At 49.9% G+C, this 12790-nt stretch overlaps 2 long non-coding RNA genes across 5 annotated transcripts; one reads left to right on the top strand and one right to left on the bottom strand.

Moving 5' to 3' along the window:
- Positions 1–228: 228 nt before the first annotated feature.
- LOC311424002 lies at positions 229–11033 on the top strand. Its single transcript, XR_014685974.1, has 4 exons — positions 229–1711; positions 3005–6678; positions 8736–8789; positions 10504–11033. It is a non-coding gene; the product is annotated as an uncharacterized lncRNA (long non-coding RNA).
- On the bottom strand, positions 2984–8789 carry LOC311424001. 4 transcript variants are annotated; one of them, XR_014685971.1, is made up of 3 exons: positions 7428–8789; positions 3750–6799; positions 2984–3104 (listed from the first exon to the last, which is right to left on the bottom strand). It is a non-coding gene; the product is annotated as an uncharacterized lncRNA (long non-coding RNA). The 4 variants fall into 4 exon arrangements; XR_014685972.1 differs by having other exon boundaries at positions 2984–6799; positions 7428–7463; positions 7573–8789; XR_014685973.1 differs by having other exon boundaries at positions 2984–6799; positions 7428–7703; positions 7789–8789.
- Positions 11034–12790: the final 1757 nt, after the last annotated feature.

Genomic DNA, 12790 nt, shown 5'->3' with positions numbered 1-12790 from the left:
GTTCATACACAGGCACAAAGTCATAAAATTACATACTATACAATTACATTACAGTTATATATTATATAGATATATATAATAAAGATATATAGATAATATATAGATATATGTATATAGATAGATAGATAAGATATAGATAATATATATTATATAGTTAATATCTATTATATGTCTATATATATTATATAGATATATTATATAATATATATACAATGATACTAACTTTCCTGATGGCTGCCTCTTCCCCATTTCACTCATGTAAAGCAACGTTTTTCAAGGTGTGTTAACTCTAGCTGAACCAGAATAAATATTTTATTTGAATAAATACTTCCCAGCACAAATATGTGTGTGCTTTAATCATTTCAGATACTTCTAAAATCGGGGCTCTCTTGAAATACGTTAGGTAAAGCAGTTAGTGATAGCTCTGAATGTTTTTTCAGATTAACATAGTGATGTGAATCATACAGCATGCGTTTTTAAATAATATCTTGTATAATAGAGTTTAAATCACCCAAACCACTGTGTCCTTTTATTATTTCTTTTTAAAAATGCAATGTTTCACACCTTATAAATATCCCTGGTATTTTGGAGACACCAATGACACCTTTTTCTCAAAATGGGCAATTGTGAGACATCATTAAGGTGGTTTTTATTTATTTATTTATTTTTCCAGAACAACTGCCTCCAAGCTGTATTTAACTTGAATTTTTCTGTTTCAGGACTGAAGAAAGGCTTATGGCCAAAAAAGCTTGTTTGCAGCTCCCCAGCTATAACTGTTGATCCAATGAATGACGTTACTTCTCCCTACAAACCTTTCCTGCCTTAAAGGCTAAATTATGTTCATCAGCCATAAGGTCAAGACCTAGTCCTTTGATAAAAATTAGCTGATCATGAATAAATATGGGCAAAAAATCAGTAACTGCAGAGGCATCAGATTCTGGAAGTCTTTCAGTGAAGGTATTGGAGGTAAAAAAAATTATTATTATTATCATTATTATTATTAATTTATTTATTATTAAGAAAGAGCCTGGTAAATTTATGAACAGGATAATGTAAAGTGTTTTTTTCCAGTCTCTTACGCTGTATTAATTCTACGGGTTTAACAAATAGACCTCAGCCAGTGTTTCCACTGTAATTCTTATATATTGCCTACATTAGAATGCTATTGGATTCCTCCTGGAGACTTCACCTGCAAGTTATACTTTTATTATCACTACCAAGGTAGCTATGTAAAATGTTTGCTTCTGAGAAACTCGGATTGGGAATTCCTGAACATGAACGAGACGTGCCTGTCGGGGAAGCTGGATTTCCAGCAGCTGCCCATCACAGCCTTTGCACTGGGGAGTCACCAAACTGAGTCACCAGAGTCTCAGCTGGCGTCAATTGTCATTGTGTGCTGAAGCAGAGCAATGACAATTTACACCAACTGAAAATTTGGCCTAAGGTTAGCTCTGTGCTCAGTTTTTTCATGTCCTTCACTGTGTTTCTCCTTCTGTCCATGAACTAGGAAAATGTCTTGGTTAAAAAAGCAAGCTGTGCTATATTAGTTTATATTTTACCACATTTGGCCTTGTGTGCTAGGCAAAAACTGGGAGCCTTGGCAGTTGTGTAAAAGTTAGGTGGGGATACTGGTGTCAGCTTGCTTTGATCTGGTCTTCTTTACGTTGGAGTCCTGCTAATCCAAATATTATTGGAATATGCCAGCCTCTAGGTGAGTGAAAATTGTATTCTGCCCTGGTGTCCTTACTGATACGCACGTGCTTCAGAAACAGAACTTATTTTTTTTGGGTTAAAAAATCAATATTTGGCCTAAGATCAAAAGAAACAAAACATTTATAGTATAGGTAGAAAAAAATAATAAGTTACAGCAGCTAGCAGCAGCTGGTTTTAGTATTTGGCTGACTTGTTTGGGATCAGTGAAAGCCACAACAGTGAAGTTCCACTATCTCCATTAAGAAAGTCAAAGCTCTGTTTTTTCTGAAAACCAATTTTCAAGAAGGCTTTTTTTATTATTATTATTTTTCCTCACAGTTCCAAATCTTGTTCTCTGAGCACCCAATGTAAGAACTCATTTTTTGAAGCCTTTTCTTCGTGGTCCCTCAGTGCTCCCAGGAATGTGTCTGGCTTTTCCCAAAGCTGTTTTTAAGCCACTTCTCTACGTTTTTCTATCACCTGTATTCATAATCATGCACAAAGCATCCAGTGAAATCATTTTCACCCACATAGCTCAAATTCTCAGATTCCTGAGTGGCCCCAGATTTGCTGTTGTTTTAGGAGTTGGCATGTGTCTGCCTGTGTTTGGAGATCTCAGGCATTTCAGCTGTCTGCTTTGTAAGAACCCCAAAGACCTCTTACACAAAACTGTCTGAAATGGATGGTGACAGTTACACTTACCAGCTACAGCAAACTTTACCCAACCTGTAAAAACGTCTATGCAAATGCCAAGTGTTCATACATTCTTTTTTTAGCAAGCTATGTTAGCCACGTTTCTCGGTGAGTTATGCGTTGATCTGAAATTTCCTTTTTTTGTGTGCTTGTTTATCCAGCAGATAGGTTATCTGCTTGACACTTCACTACTACAAATACCATTCAGCAGAGGTTTTCCATCAAAGATAGAAAATGTTCCCTCTCTTTATTTTTAGAATACTGATGTTTGCTAAAAGTTTAATATTAATCTCTGTTAAAACGAAGATAAATTTGACAAGACAATTTAACCATCGTGGAGCACTCATGTTGTTTCCCTGAGCTAGTTTATTTTTTGTATATCCATTGACCTCTCTGTTGCAGGATGTGACTCATTTATTCTAAACCTTTAATTCTGGCTTCAAATCCTTCCCTAATCATAAGACATTGCTTATGGTATGAACAAGGTTATGCCAAGGTTCCTTAATGCTTTAGTTAGAGGCAGGGGGTGGGCAGTGGCTAGATGAGACAGCCTGCCAGCTGGTGAGAGAACAGTCAAAGGAATGAGAGTAATCTTCACTTGTGAATTTTTAAATTACAGGTTTATTTATTCTTCACAGAATGCTGAGTTGGTCGGGTTTGCTAGGAAAGCCTTTCTCCAAGCCTTTGGCGACCACACACGTCTCAACAGTGCAAAAACTCTGGAAGAAGACAGGCTTTTACTTTTCAAAAAGACACGGTGAGAGAAAGTAAGAAGTGACACAGTAATTGTTAACTGCTAATAGCTAGGACAGCTAATAGTAAAAAAAAAAAAAATAGGCTAGTAGAATAAGAGGCTTAAATACAGTAATGCCTAACTAGCCGGTATCTTGTCCCAGTGATAAGCAGGCTGTCTTTCAGGCTGCCACCGTCAGAGGTGATATTTTCTGCCACTGCTGCTGCTGATCCCACCGCTGCCATTAGTGGCAGGAAGTCTGTAAGTCCCGTGGGGGAGGCAGAGGTGGAGCACTGGGTTGGCTGCTCCCCTGACCCTAATCATGACCCTAACCCAACACCTACGTCGCCAGATTCTCCCATGAAGTAGTGCCAACAAGGGAAGCCGTTTGGTAGATCTGAACTTCCTTGGGCAGCCTTTATGGAACCCCACACACAACAGGACTCTGCGCACTCTCTCTCTCCAAACCCTAACCCTAACTGTAACCCAAATACTAATTATGACTCTAACCCAACACCTACATCGCCAAATTCTCCCAGTGGTCACAACGGAAGCCTTTTGGTAGACTCGTGAGAAACAAAGTAGTGTTTTTGTGACAGAACATGTTTTAGTAATGGGAAATTCCACTAACCTTGAGTATTCAAAAGCGACTGTGCAGGCATGACAGTGGCGTAGCTGCGGGGAGTACGCAGATAAGGGGAAGGCCCCACTGTCCCAAAATAAGGATGGTAACTAAGAAAAACAGGACGAGCAGTGCGAAATCAGTAAAAAACAAAAAGTCACATGAGAGAAGAAGGAAAAAAAAAAAAGCAAAACAGGAAAAGGAGAAATTAATGGTTGGTCAAATGAAATTGTACATATATGGGATAGTAATAAGTGTTGAGTAGTTTGTGACCCTGTAGTACTCAGCCAGTGAGGAACCAGGGGAGGAATCAAGCATCGGGTAATGGGAAATATAAGGTTATGACAGACTTTTGCTGCGTGCTCCTGCTTGCAGGATGCCTGCTATTGCAGTCACAAATAAAAATGCTGCTTCATGGAGATATGTCTGAGCCTGTGCTCTTGGCTACGGAGTGTTTCTCACAAATTGGGGGCTTGTTTGGGATCCTGTCGCCTTCTGGGGAGCCCCGTTAGCACCGCAGCAGGAAGGTGTCCCCGCTGATTTCAGCGGTCCTGTGCCTTGGTGATGCAGAGAGCTGACGAAGGAACTGAGACTGGTTGTGAAGGCAGGATCAGTGAAGAGTTAGGGAAGTAAGGAAGGCGGGCACTCCAGTTTTGAGAACTGACCTGGTAACTCTGCACAGACCGAGGTAAGAAATATTAATTATTGCCATGGGGGTCGGGTAAGACTCTTGTGTGATGTGATTGAGACGTACCTCTGTACAAAGTGAGTGTGGAGACCCGACGTGTGGTTCTGCAGCTCCATGAGGGACGAGGCCAGGGACAGAAGAAGTGAAAGGTAAAGGTGAGAAAGGAAGAGAAATGTGGAAATTGGGGAAATCTAGCAGTACACCAGGGAATCTGGTTAACCCCTAAGTGTATGGTACCCTGTGCACGGTAAAGTGCTCGGCAATACACCCCTGTTTTCTAGAACTGGAACGTCAGTGTGTGGTACCCTGCAGGAGGCAAAATTCTGTAGCACACTGGCAAGGGCTAGGAAAAATGGGCAATGAGAGTTCCAGGGAACAGGGAGATATCCCAGGGCAGTGCCTACCAACAGTCCTTCTGGAAGAATGGTAAGAAAGTGGAAAAATAATACCAAAATTAGAGGAAATGATAAAAAGAAAACAGTTAAATACTGTGTATTGATCTGGACAAAGGAACCAATTAAGGAAACAGCAGGATTTTGGCTGAAATATGGGTACGATGAAAAATCAGGCTTTAAATTTATATGTAAACAAGAAGACTCCTGTCTCAGAGGAGTCAAATTGTGCTGCATGCTGGGTGCAGGGGGTAAGTCAGTTTTTACTCAAAAAGGGTCAGGACCAGGAGAAAGAGGAGTCAGAGAAAAGGACAGGTCAATGGGAAACCCTTGGATAATTTACCCCCTCCCTGTAGCCCTAATATTGCACTGGTGGCAGCAGCAGCTGCTCCAGGAAGGGAGATGGGGCTGCAATTAACCCTCTCCCTAGAGAAGGAGAGCACCTTGGGCTCTGGTAAGAATTAGAACAAGGTAGAAGAGATACTGAGAATGTCACCTTCCCCTGTGCTCCCAGTACTAACGCTCCTACCTATCCTCTTAGGGAGGTCCCAGGGAGGCAAGGACAAATAAGTTCTGTGGCCCTATGCAAGAATGGGAAAGAACCAACCCCCCCAGCCCAGGACTAATTCCGACAGAGCTGAAATATCCGCTTACCCAGCAGGGATAATAACACGCCACAACACAGAAATCATACAAGAGACTTGGGGTCAGAAGGAGAAAGTAGTCGGGGATGAATCCTGAGAACCCAGTAGCCCAAGGGCTCTTGAAAGTTAATTTTGTGATTAAAGCCTGGCCAGATGCACAAAGCTCCAGAAAGTGGGAGGATGGAGCGAACAGTCACTGCAGACCCTCCTGCAGGAGGCCCTGAAGGTGTATGTCAGGAGGGGGGAGGAGAAGGAAAAGCAGGGAGCAAAACTAATGGTCAGCACAGGGGACCAGATAGTGAGGCAGAGGGCAGGGGATAGAGGGAGAAAACTTTCAGTCGAGTCCAGGATGGAAGGGAGAGGAAGAGAGACAAAGGAATGGCAGGCAAGGAAAGCTGCCTGTGTTGCAGCCTGAATCCTAGCAGGGACAGGCTTTGAGATGTTTTAGGGCCGCCCACTTCCAATAGGAGGATCCGGAGTGGAAGAAGGAGGAGTGAGTGGTTGCTGTTAGCAGTTCAGAATGGGGGAGTTGGGGTTTCTCAGAAAGCTACTCCCACTGAGAGCCCCCGATAAATGAAACGGGTTCAGGGGCTGAGATAAGGGCAGGGAGGTCACTCTACAATTATCGTCACGGGAAAACCAGACTTAGCAGAGGGAGATTAATAACATTTATTACCTATTGCGGATGGGCTGGAGCGGTGAGAAAGACAGAAAGAAGCTGGGGGCACCTTCCCCCATCTCTCTGGGGGTAGAAGGGGCTGAGATAACAGTGCTACTCCCTGGGGACACCAGGCTGAGACTAGGGCAATTGTTGCATGTGCCTGGGGCAGGGTAACTCACTGGGATCAGACAGGAAAGCGGATCAGACAGCAAGGAAGCGGATCAGACAGTAAAGAAGCAATTGACTACGTCCTGGAAGCTTGGCTCCCCTGAATGAAGGCGCTTTGGCCCTGACCTCTTGCACTTCTGCAAATTCAAACCACACCGGAGCTGGGCAAAGGGAATGAATTACCTCAATTCGAGACAAAAGATGCTTTTCTTAAAAACTACCTATTTGGCCGGAGTCTTCTTTGTCAGCACTCAGGACCCGTGGATCGTGAGCTCAAACCCCATCCTTGGAAGCCCCGAGCCATCAGTTCCGAGCAGGAGGTTGGGTTCTGATACGAACGTGGAGGAAACTGAAACTACAGCCTGAGTGGGACACACCGTGCCAGGTACTGACTGCTGAGATGGCAGGAAGAACAGCTGAGAAAGGGTGGACTCAGTGCTCTCATTACACCCAGGTGAAGGCATCAGTTGATCCTAAGGCCTGAGAGACTGTTCCTAGAGGAGAACCTTTAAAATTAAAAAATAGGAGGAGGTGTGAATCACAGTTGTAAACTAAACTTTATCTTCTTAGGAAAAAAAAAAAAAAGAATACCATGTGTAATTGGGAAAAAGAGTTGGATTACATAGAATTAGGGTGTTCCCAGGGTATTCTGGTTTTTATATTGGGATGTATATCGTTCTTCATACTGATGGAAATTCAGGGGGCAATAATACTGACCCTGGATGTGGAAATGTTAGCTGTGAGGGAAGGAATTATCTATGCTGTACCGAATATAGTAATTATGGGAATGTTAATATTCATTAACATATCCAATGTGCTGGTGTTAATGCGCACCAGACACAACATGGGAATTATCTTGTAATCAGATACCAGGCACGGAAGGGGTGGCGTTGGCTACGTGGTAGTAAAGCCAGGAAGGTGTTGCCCCTGCAATGAGATGTATTTCCCCCCTCCCCAGTATTTGCCCCTTGACTTAATCCTCAGGGGTCAGAATCCAGCCTCAGTATGACCACAGAAGCCAACCAGGACATTGAAGTTTCCTCTTCATCCCCTGACAGGAGGAGTCACCCAGAGGTGGGCCAACAGAGAACCAAACCCAAACCCAGCCCTTTTTGCCAGCTTTTCTCCACTCACCTTCCTGATCGCAGTTTAGCGCTTCCATCCTCCATGCTGAGCCAAGGCCACGTGGGTTAGACCAAGGAGAACGAACAAACTGCTCTTCCCATACAGCCAAGCCTCAGACCCACGTCCCCCAGCCCAGCACCGCTGCTTTGCTCACCTAACGTCCCAAATGGATGCATCACGCTCCCTGCTCCTGCACTCCGAGCATCTCCAGGTTCCAGGATCTGCCAGGACCTGGAACCGTTGGCATCTGGTGTGCCTCAGCAATGTGTCAGGAGATGCAGGCAGCTGTCACACGGCAAAAGGCAAGGCGAAACAGGCTAACTAAACCCACCACGAATGCACAGCAGCCCCGGCAGGGGTGATCACAGACCTCTCCTCTCGAGATGAGGGTGACCCCGCTGTGGTAACTGAGGTGGCCCCGCTCAGCCTCTCGGGAATACGGCTCCTGTGTGGCCAAGCCCCTTGTGTATATGAAGCTCTGTGAACCCTCTGCAGTTACACACCTGGCTTGATACACCCGGTGATTAAAACACAGCCCCACAGTGTGCGTGTGCCCCGTCACGCCCCACAACCTGCCCCCAGCTACAGACCCCCCGTAAGGGAGCTCCAAGCACTTCAAACCCGGACGCTTGCAAGGTCCAAAGGCTCAACCGGCAGCAAAGCAGCAGGGCAGAGCTCCAAAATACACCAAAGGGGCCCTAACCCTGAACGAGGCCGCCCGGTGCCGCCGCTTTCGGCCCCGTCCCCGCTCCGGGGGCTCCGCCTCAGCCTCAGCCCCGGCCCCGCGGCGCTGCCAGCAGGGGGAGCGCGGGGCCGCAGCGCCGCCTTCCGCCACCAGGCGGCACCGGCCGGGAAACTACATTTCCCAGCATGCCCCGCGAGGCCAGGCGGCCAATCGGAAGCGCGGAGCCCAAGGACTACAATTCCCGGCGTGCTGCAGGGCGAGGCCGCTCTGAGGCCTACAGGCGCCTGAGGCCCTCGGTGCCCCCCCCCCCCCCCCCCTCACGGCGGGGCCTTCCCCGAGGGGGCCCGGCCGGGGGTCCCCAGACCCCCCCCCGAGCAGCCGCGGCCGCCTCCTGGGGTCCGGCCCCGGCCCGGGGAGCACGGGCAGCGCAGGAGGAGCACCCCGAGGGCAGGGGTGGGCGAAGGGGTCGGGCAGGGGGCCCCGCACAGGCAGAGCTGCGATGGGCACGAGGACAGAGTCATGGTGGTTTTAATAGTACCGATTTTAGGTAGTTTTGGTCAGGGGAAATAAAAAAGAGACCGTATCAGAGAGGACTCTGCTTAACAGGCTCTGCATTTTCCATTGTTTGAAAGGAGAAGTCACAAAGATGAGTGCAGAGGTACGCAGCTATTGCCAACAGAGACGCTGTAAGTAGGCCTCTCAGTGTTGCTTTTGGTATTTTGTAGGGAAAAACATTCAGCCTGAAATTCCTCATGCGTAAGGCCGTGAAGGGCAGGCAGAGAAGGAACCCAGCACGCTCAGTGTGTCTCCTGAGAATCACATGGCTTCACAGGGCTCCTCAGAGGAGGAGGCAGAGGTGTAATGAATTCCTTCTCCAGCTCTGGAAGGAGCTTTTCTCATAGCTGTGGCAAAAAGAAAAACTTATAATGCAAGTTGTTACACAAAGCCACACTCAGTGAATTCACTATTACAGTAAGATCAGTTTTAATTGAAAACACTTTGGCAGCACTGCTACCAATTCAAACATAGCGCTGCACAAAATTCAACTCCAGATAAAGAAAACGGCAAGCTAAAAGGATAAATACTTGAGCTAAGGCATCTGCAACAACAGTAGGTGTTTGTCCGCATCCCCAGTACATCATTTGCAGGAGACAAAGGGATGTCACAGAGCTGTAGGGCCTGGCAGGGCCCTCCAGAGCTCCCCGGGCCCAACCCCCCTGCCAAAGCAGTTCCCCAGAGCAGGCTGCCCAGGGAGGCGTCCAGACGGGCCTTGAAGATCTGCAGAGAAGGAGCCCCCCCAGCCTCCCTGGGCAGCCTGTCCCAGCGCTCCGGCACCCTCCCCGGGAAGAAGTTCTTTGGCGTGTTGGTGCGGAACTGCCTGGGCTCCATTTGGTGGCCACTGCCCCTTGTCCTGTCCCCACAGAGCCCTGAGAAGAGGTTGGCCATGTCCCTCTGTCTGCCACCCCTCAGCTCTTTCCAGACACTGCTCAGATCCCCTCTCAGCCTTCTCTTCCCAAGGCTGCCCAGCCCCAGCTCTCTCAGCCTCTCCTCCCAGGGGAGATGCTCCAGGCCCCGGCTCCTCTTTGTGGCCTCCGCTGGGCTCTCTCCAGGAGCTCCCTGCCCTTGTTGTGCCGCACCCCGAGCTCCAGGTGAGGCCCGAGCAAGGCAGAGCAGAGGGGGAGGATCACCTCCCTTCACCTGCTGGCCACGCTCCTGTTAACGCACGCCAGGATCCCCTTGGCCCTCTTGGCCACCAGGGCACAGTGCTGCCTCATGGCCAACCTGTCATCCCCCAGGACCCCCAGGTCCTTCTCCTCAGAGCTCCTCTCCCGCAGGCCGTCCCCCAGCCTGTCCCGATCCCTGTGGTTGTTCCTCCCCAGGTGCAGGACTCTACACTTGCTCTTATTAAACCTCATTTGGTTTCTTCCTGCCCATCTCTCCAGTCCATCCAGGTCTCGCTGAATGGCAGCACAGCCTTCTGGCGTGTCAGCCACTCCTCCCAGCTTTGTGTCATCGGCAACTTGCTGAGGGCAGACACTATTCCCTCATCAAGGTCATTGATGAAGATGTCGAACAAGAGCAGACCCAGCACTCTGGGAATGCCACTACTCAGGCCTCCAGCCAGACTCTGCTCTGCCGATCACCACCCTCTGAGCTCAGCCAGTTCTCAACCCCCCTTATTGCCCACTCCTCTATCCCACACTTTCTCAGCTTTGCTAGCAGGATGTCATGGGAGACAGTATCGAAAGCCTTGCTAAAGTCAAGGTAGATGACATCCACTGCTCTCCCCTCACCTACCCAGCTGGTGATGCCATCAGAGAATGCAATGAGGTTGGTCGAGCACGACTTCCCCTCGGTGAATCCATGCTGAGTACTCCTCATAACCTTCTTCTCTTCCAGTTGCTTGGAGATGGCCTCCAGAACAAGCTGCTCCAACACCTTTCCAGGGACAGAGGTGAGACTGACTGGCCTGTAGTTTCCCAGATCCTCCCTCCTGCCCTTCTTGAAGAATGGAGTGGCACTGGCTGTCCTCCAGTCCTCAGGCACCTCTCCTGTTCTCCAGGACCTTTCAAAGATGATGGAGAGTGGTTTGGCGATCACCTCTGCCAGCTCCCTCAGCACACGGGGATGCATCCCATTGGGACCCACGGATTTGTGTGCATTGAGCCCACTCAGACGCTCCCGGACCACTCCCTCACCAACCAGGGGGGAGCCCTCCATTTCCCGGACTCTTTCTCCTCCCTCCAGGGTCCAGGAGTCCCAGGGGGGAGTCTTTGAAGCAAAAACCGAAGGAAAGAAGGCATTCAGTATCTCCGCCTTCTCAGCATCCTGTGTTACCAGGACAGCCCCCTCATTCAGCAAGGGACCCACGTTATCCTTAGTTTTCCTTTTACTGTTTACATTAAAAAAAAAAAAAAAGAAAACAAAAACTTCTTATTATCCTTTCTCTCCTTTGCCAGGTGGGCTTTAGCTTTCCTCATCGCATCCCTGCAGGCCCTGACAACACTCCTATACTCCTCCCAAGAGGCCAAGCCCTTTTTCCACATTTCCTAGACCTTCCTCTTCCTTTTGATCTTGTCGATGAGCTCCTTGCTCATCCACGCAGGTTTCCTGCCCCCTTTCCCTGATTTCCTGCTCTTCGGGATGCACCGATCCTAAGCTTGGAAGAAGTGCTGTTTAAATGTTGCTCTCACAAGCACCCTCACCTTCTAGCAACCCAGCCCATGAGATACCCCCAGGTAGGTCCTGGAACAGGTCAAAGTTGGCTCTCTGAAAAATCCAGGGCAGCAATCCTACTTTTTGCCTTATTTCTTCCACCAAGTTCCATCTTGAACTCCACCATCTCATGATCCCAAGCTGCCCCCAACCTTCACATCCCTACCAAGTCCATCCCTGATGGTAAGAACAAGGTCCAGAAGCACCCCCCACCTCGTCAGCTCCTCAAATATGTGCTGATTTTGTTCCCTAAATACATACACTGTTCTCAGGAACTCTAAGCCTGTTAACTTGCCAACAGTATTGGGTTTTATTGCCCAGGAGATCTTTCAGGGCTTAGTCCAACATTGCAGACCCATTATTAGCAAGGTGGATCTGTATTGAGAGCAATACCCTGTAAGAGTGCAAGGCAACAGTGCTGGTGATCCATGAATGGGGGCTGGGCCACATGCCTTGGCCTGTGGCAGTCCTCGTGCTGCCATCTCAGGTTCCCAACATTGGAAGCGATGCAGGTTTCTCTCCTGCCATGTGAGGAAATGTTTCCTGGTGCTGACATTACCTCCCACTGCCTTTCGTCCTGTACCTAGACACCACTAGGAGCTCATCTCTGCTTTCTTTGTGCCCTCCCTCGTGGTATTTTACCAGGAGAGGCTGAGGGAGCTGGGGCTCTTCAGCTTGGAGGAGACCGAGGGGTGACCTTATTATAAATATGTAAAGGGTGAGGGAGCCAGGCTCTTGTTGGTGACACCCAGTGACAGGACAAGGGGAGTGGGTGCGAGCTGCTTGAACACGAGACAAAACCGTTGAGACAAAAAGCGCTGGGACGGGCTGCCCAGGCAGGCTGCGGGGCCTCCTTCCCTGGAGACACCCAAGGCCCGCCCGGGCGCGCTCCGTCGTGACGCGATTCCACATCTCCCTGCCCCCGCGGGGGGATCGGCCGGGATGGTTTCTCCATCTCCATCCCAACCCCTAAACCACGCCGCCCTGCGCTTTCCCTACACACACCGGCCCCCCTCGGGCTCTGCCCCTGCTCCCGTTTCGGGGCGGGGAGGGGGCTCCAGGGCTCCCCCGCCCGCCCGCCGCGCTCGGCAACACCCCCGCGCCTCACGGCCCGCACTGAGCCTGCCCAGCCCAGAGGCGGCCCTGAGGGAGGGGCCGTGCAGCGGGGGACGGCGCCATGCGCTGTTTGCCGGCCGACGCGGCCCAGCAGGCCAGAGCGGGGCTCGCTTGGACCCGGCCTCGCGGTTCGGGCCGCGGTCGGGGCTCGCAGAGCGGTAACGGCCCCGCGGGGCCCGGCGGGATCCCGGCGGCGGCGCCTCAGGGCCCGGGCCCGGCCTCTCAGGGGCCTCGCGGGCAGCGGCGCCGCGCGCAGGCGCGGGCGGACGGCGCGGGGCCGGGAGCGGCTCCCCCCCCCCTCCCCCTCGGCGGCCCTCCCGGCATGCCCCGCGCGCGGGCGGCAGGGCGGGCTCTG

Source organism: Aythya ferina (assembly GCF_964211825.1).
Source record: "Aythya ferina genome assembly, chromosome: 26".
NCBI classification, from domain to species: domain Eukaryota; kingdom Metazoa; phylum Chordata; class Aves; order Anseriformes; family Anatidae; genus Aythya; species Aythya ferina.
This window is presented reverse-complemented; position numbering and strand designations above follow the sequence as displayed.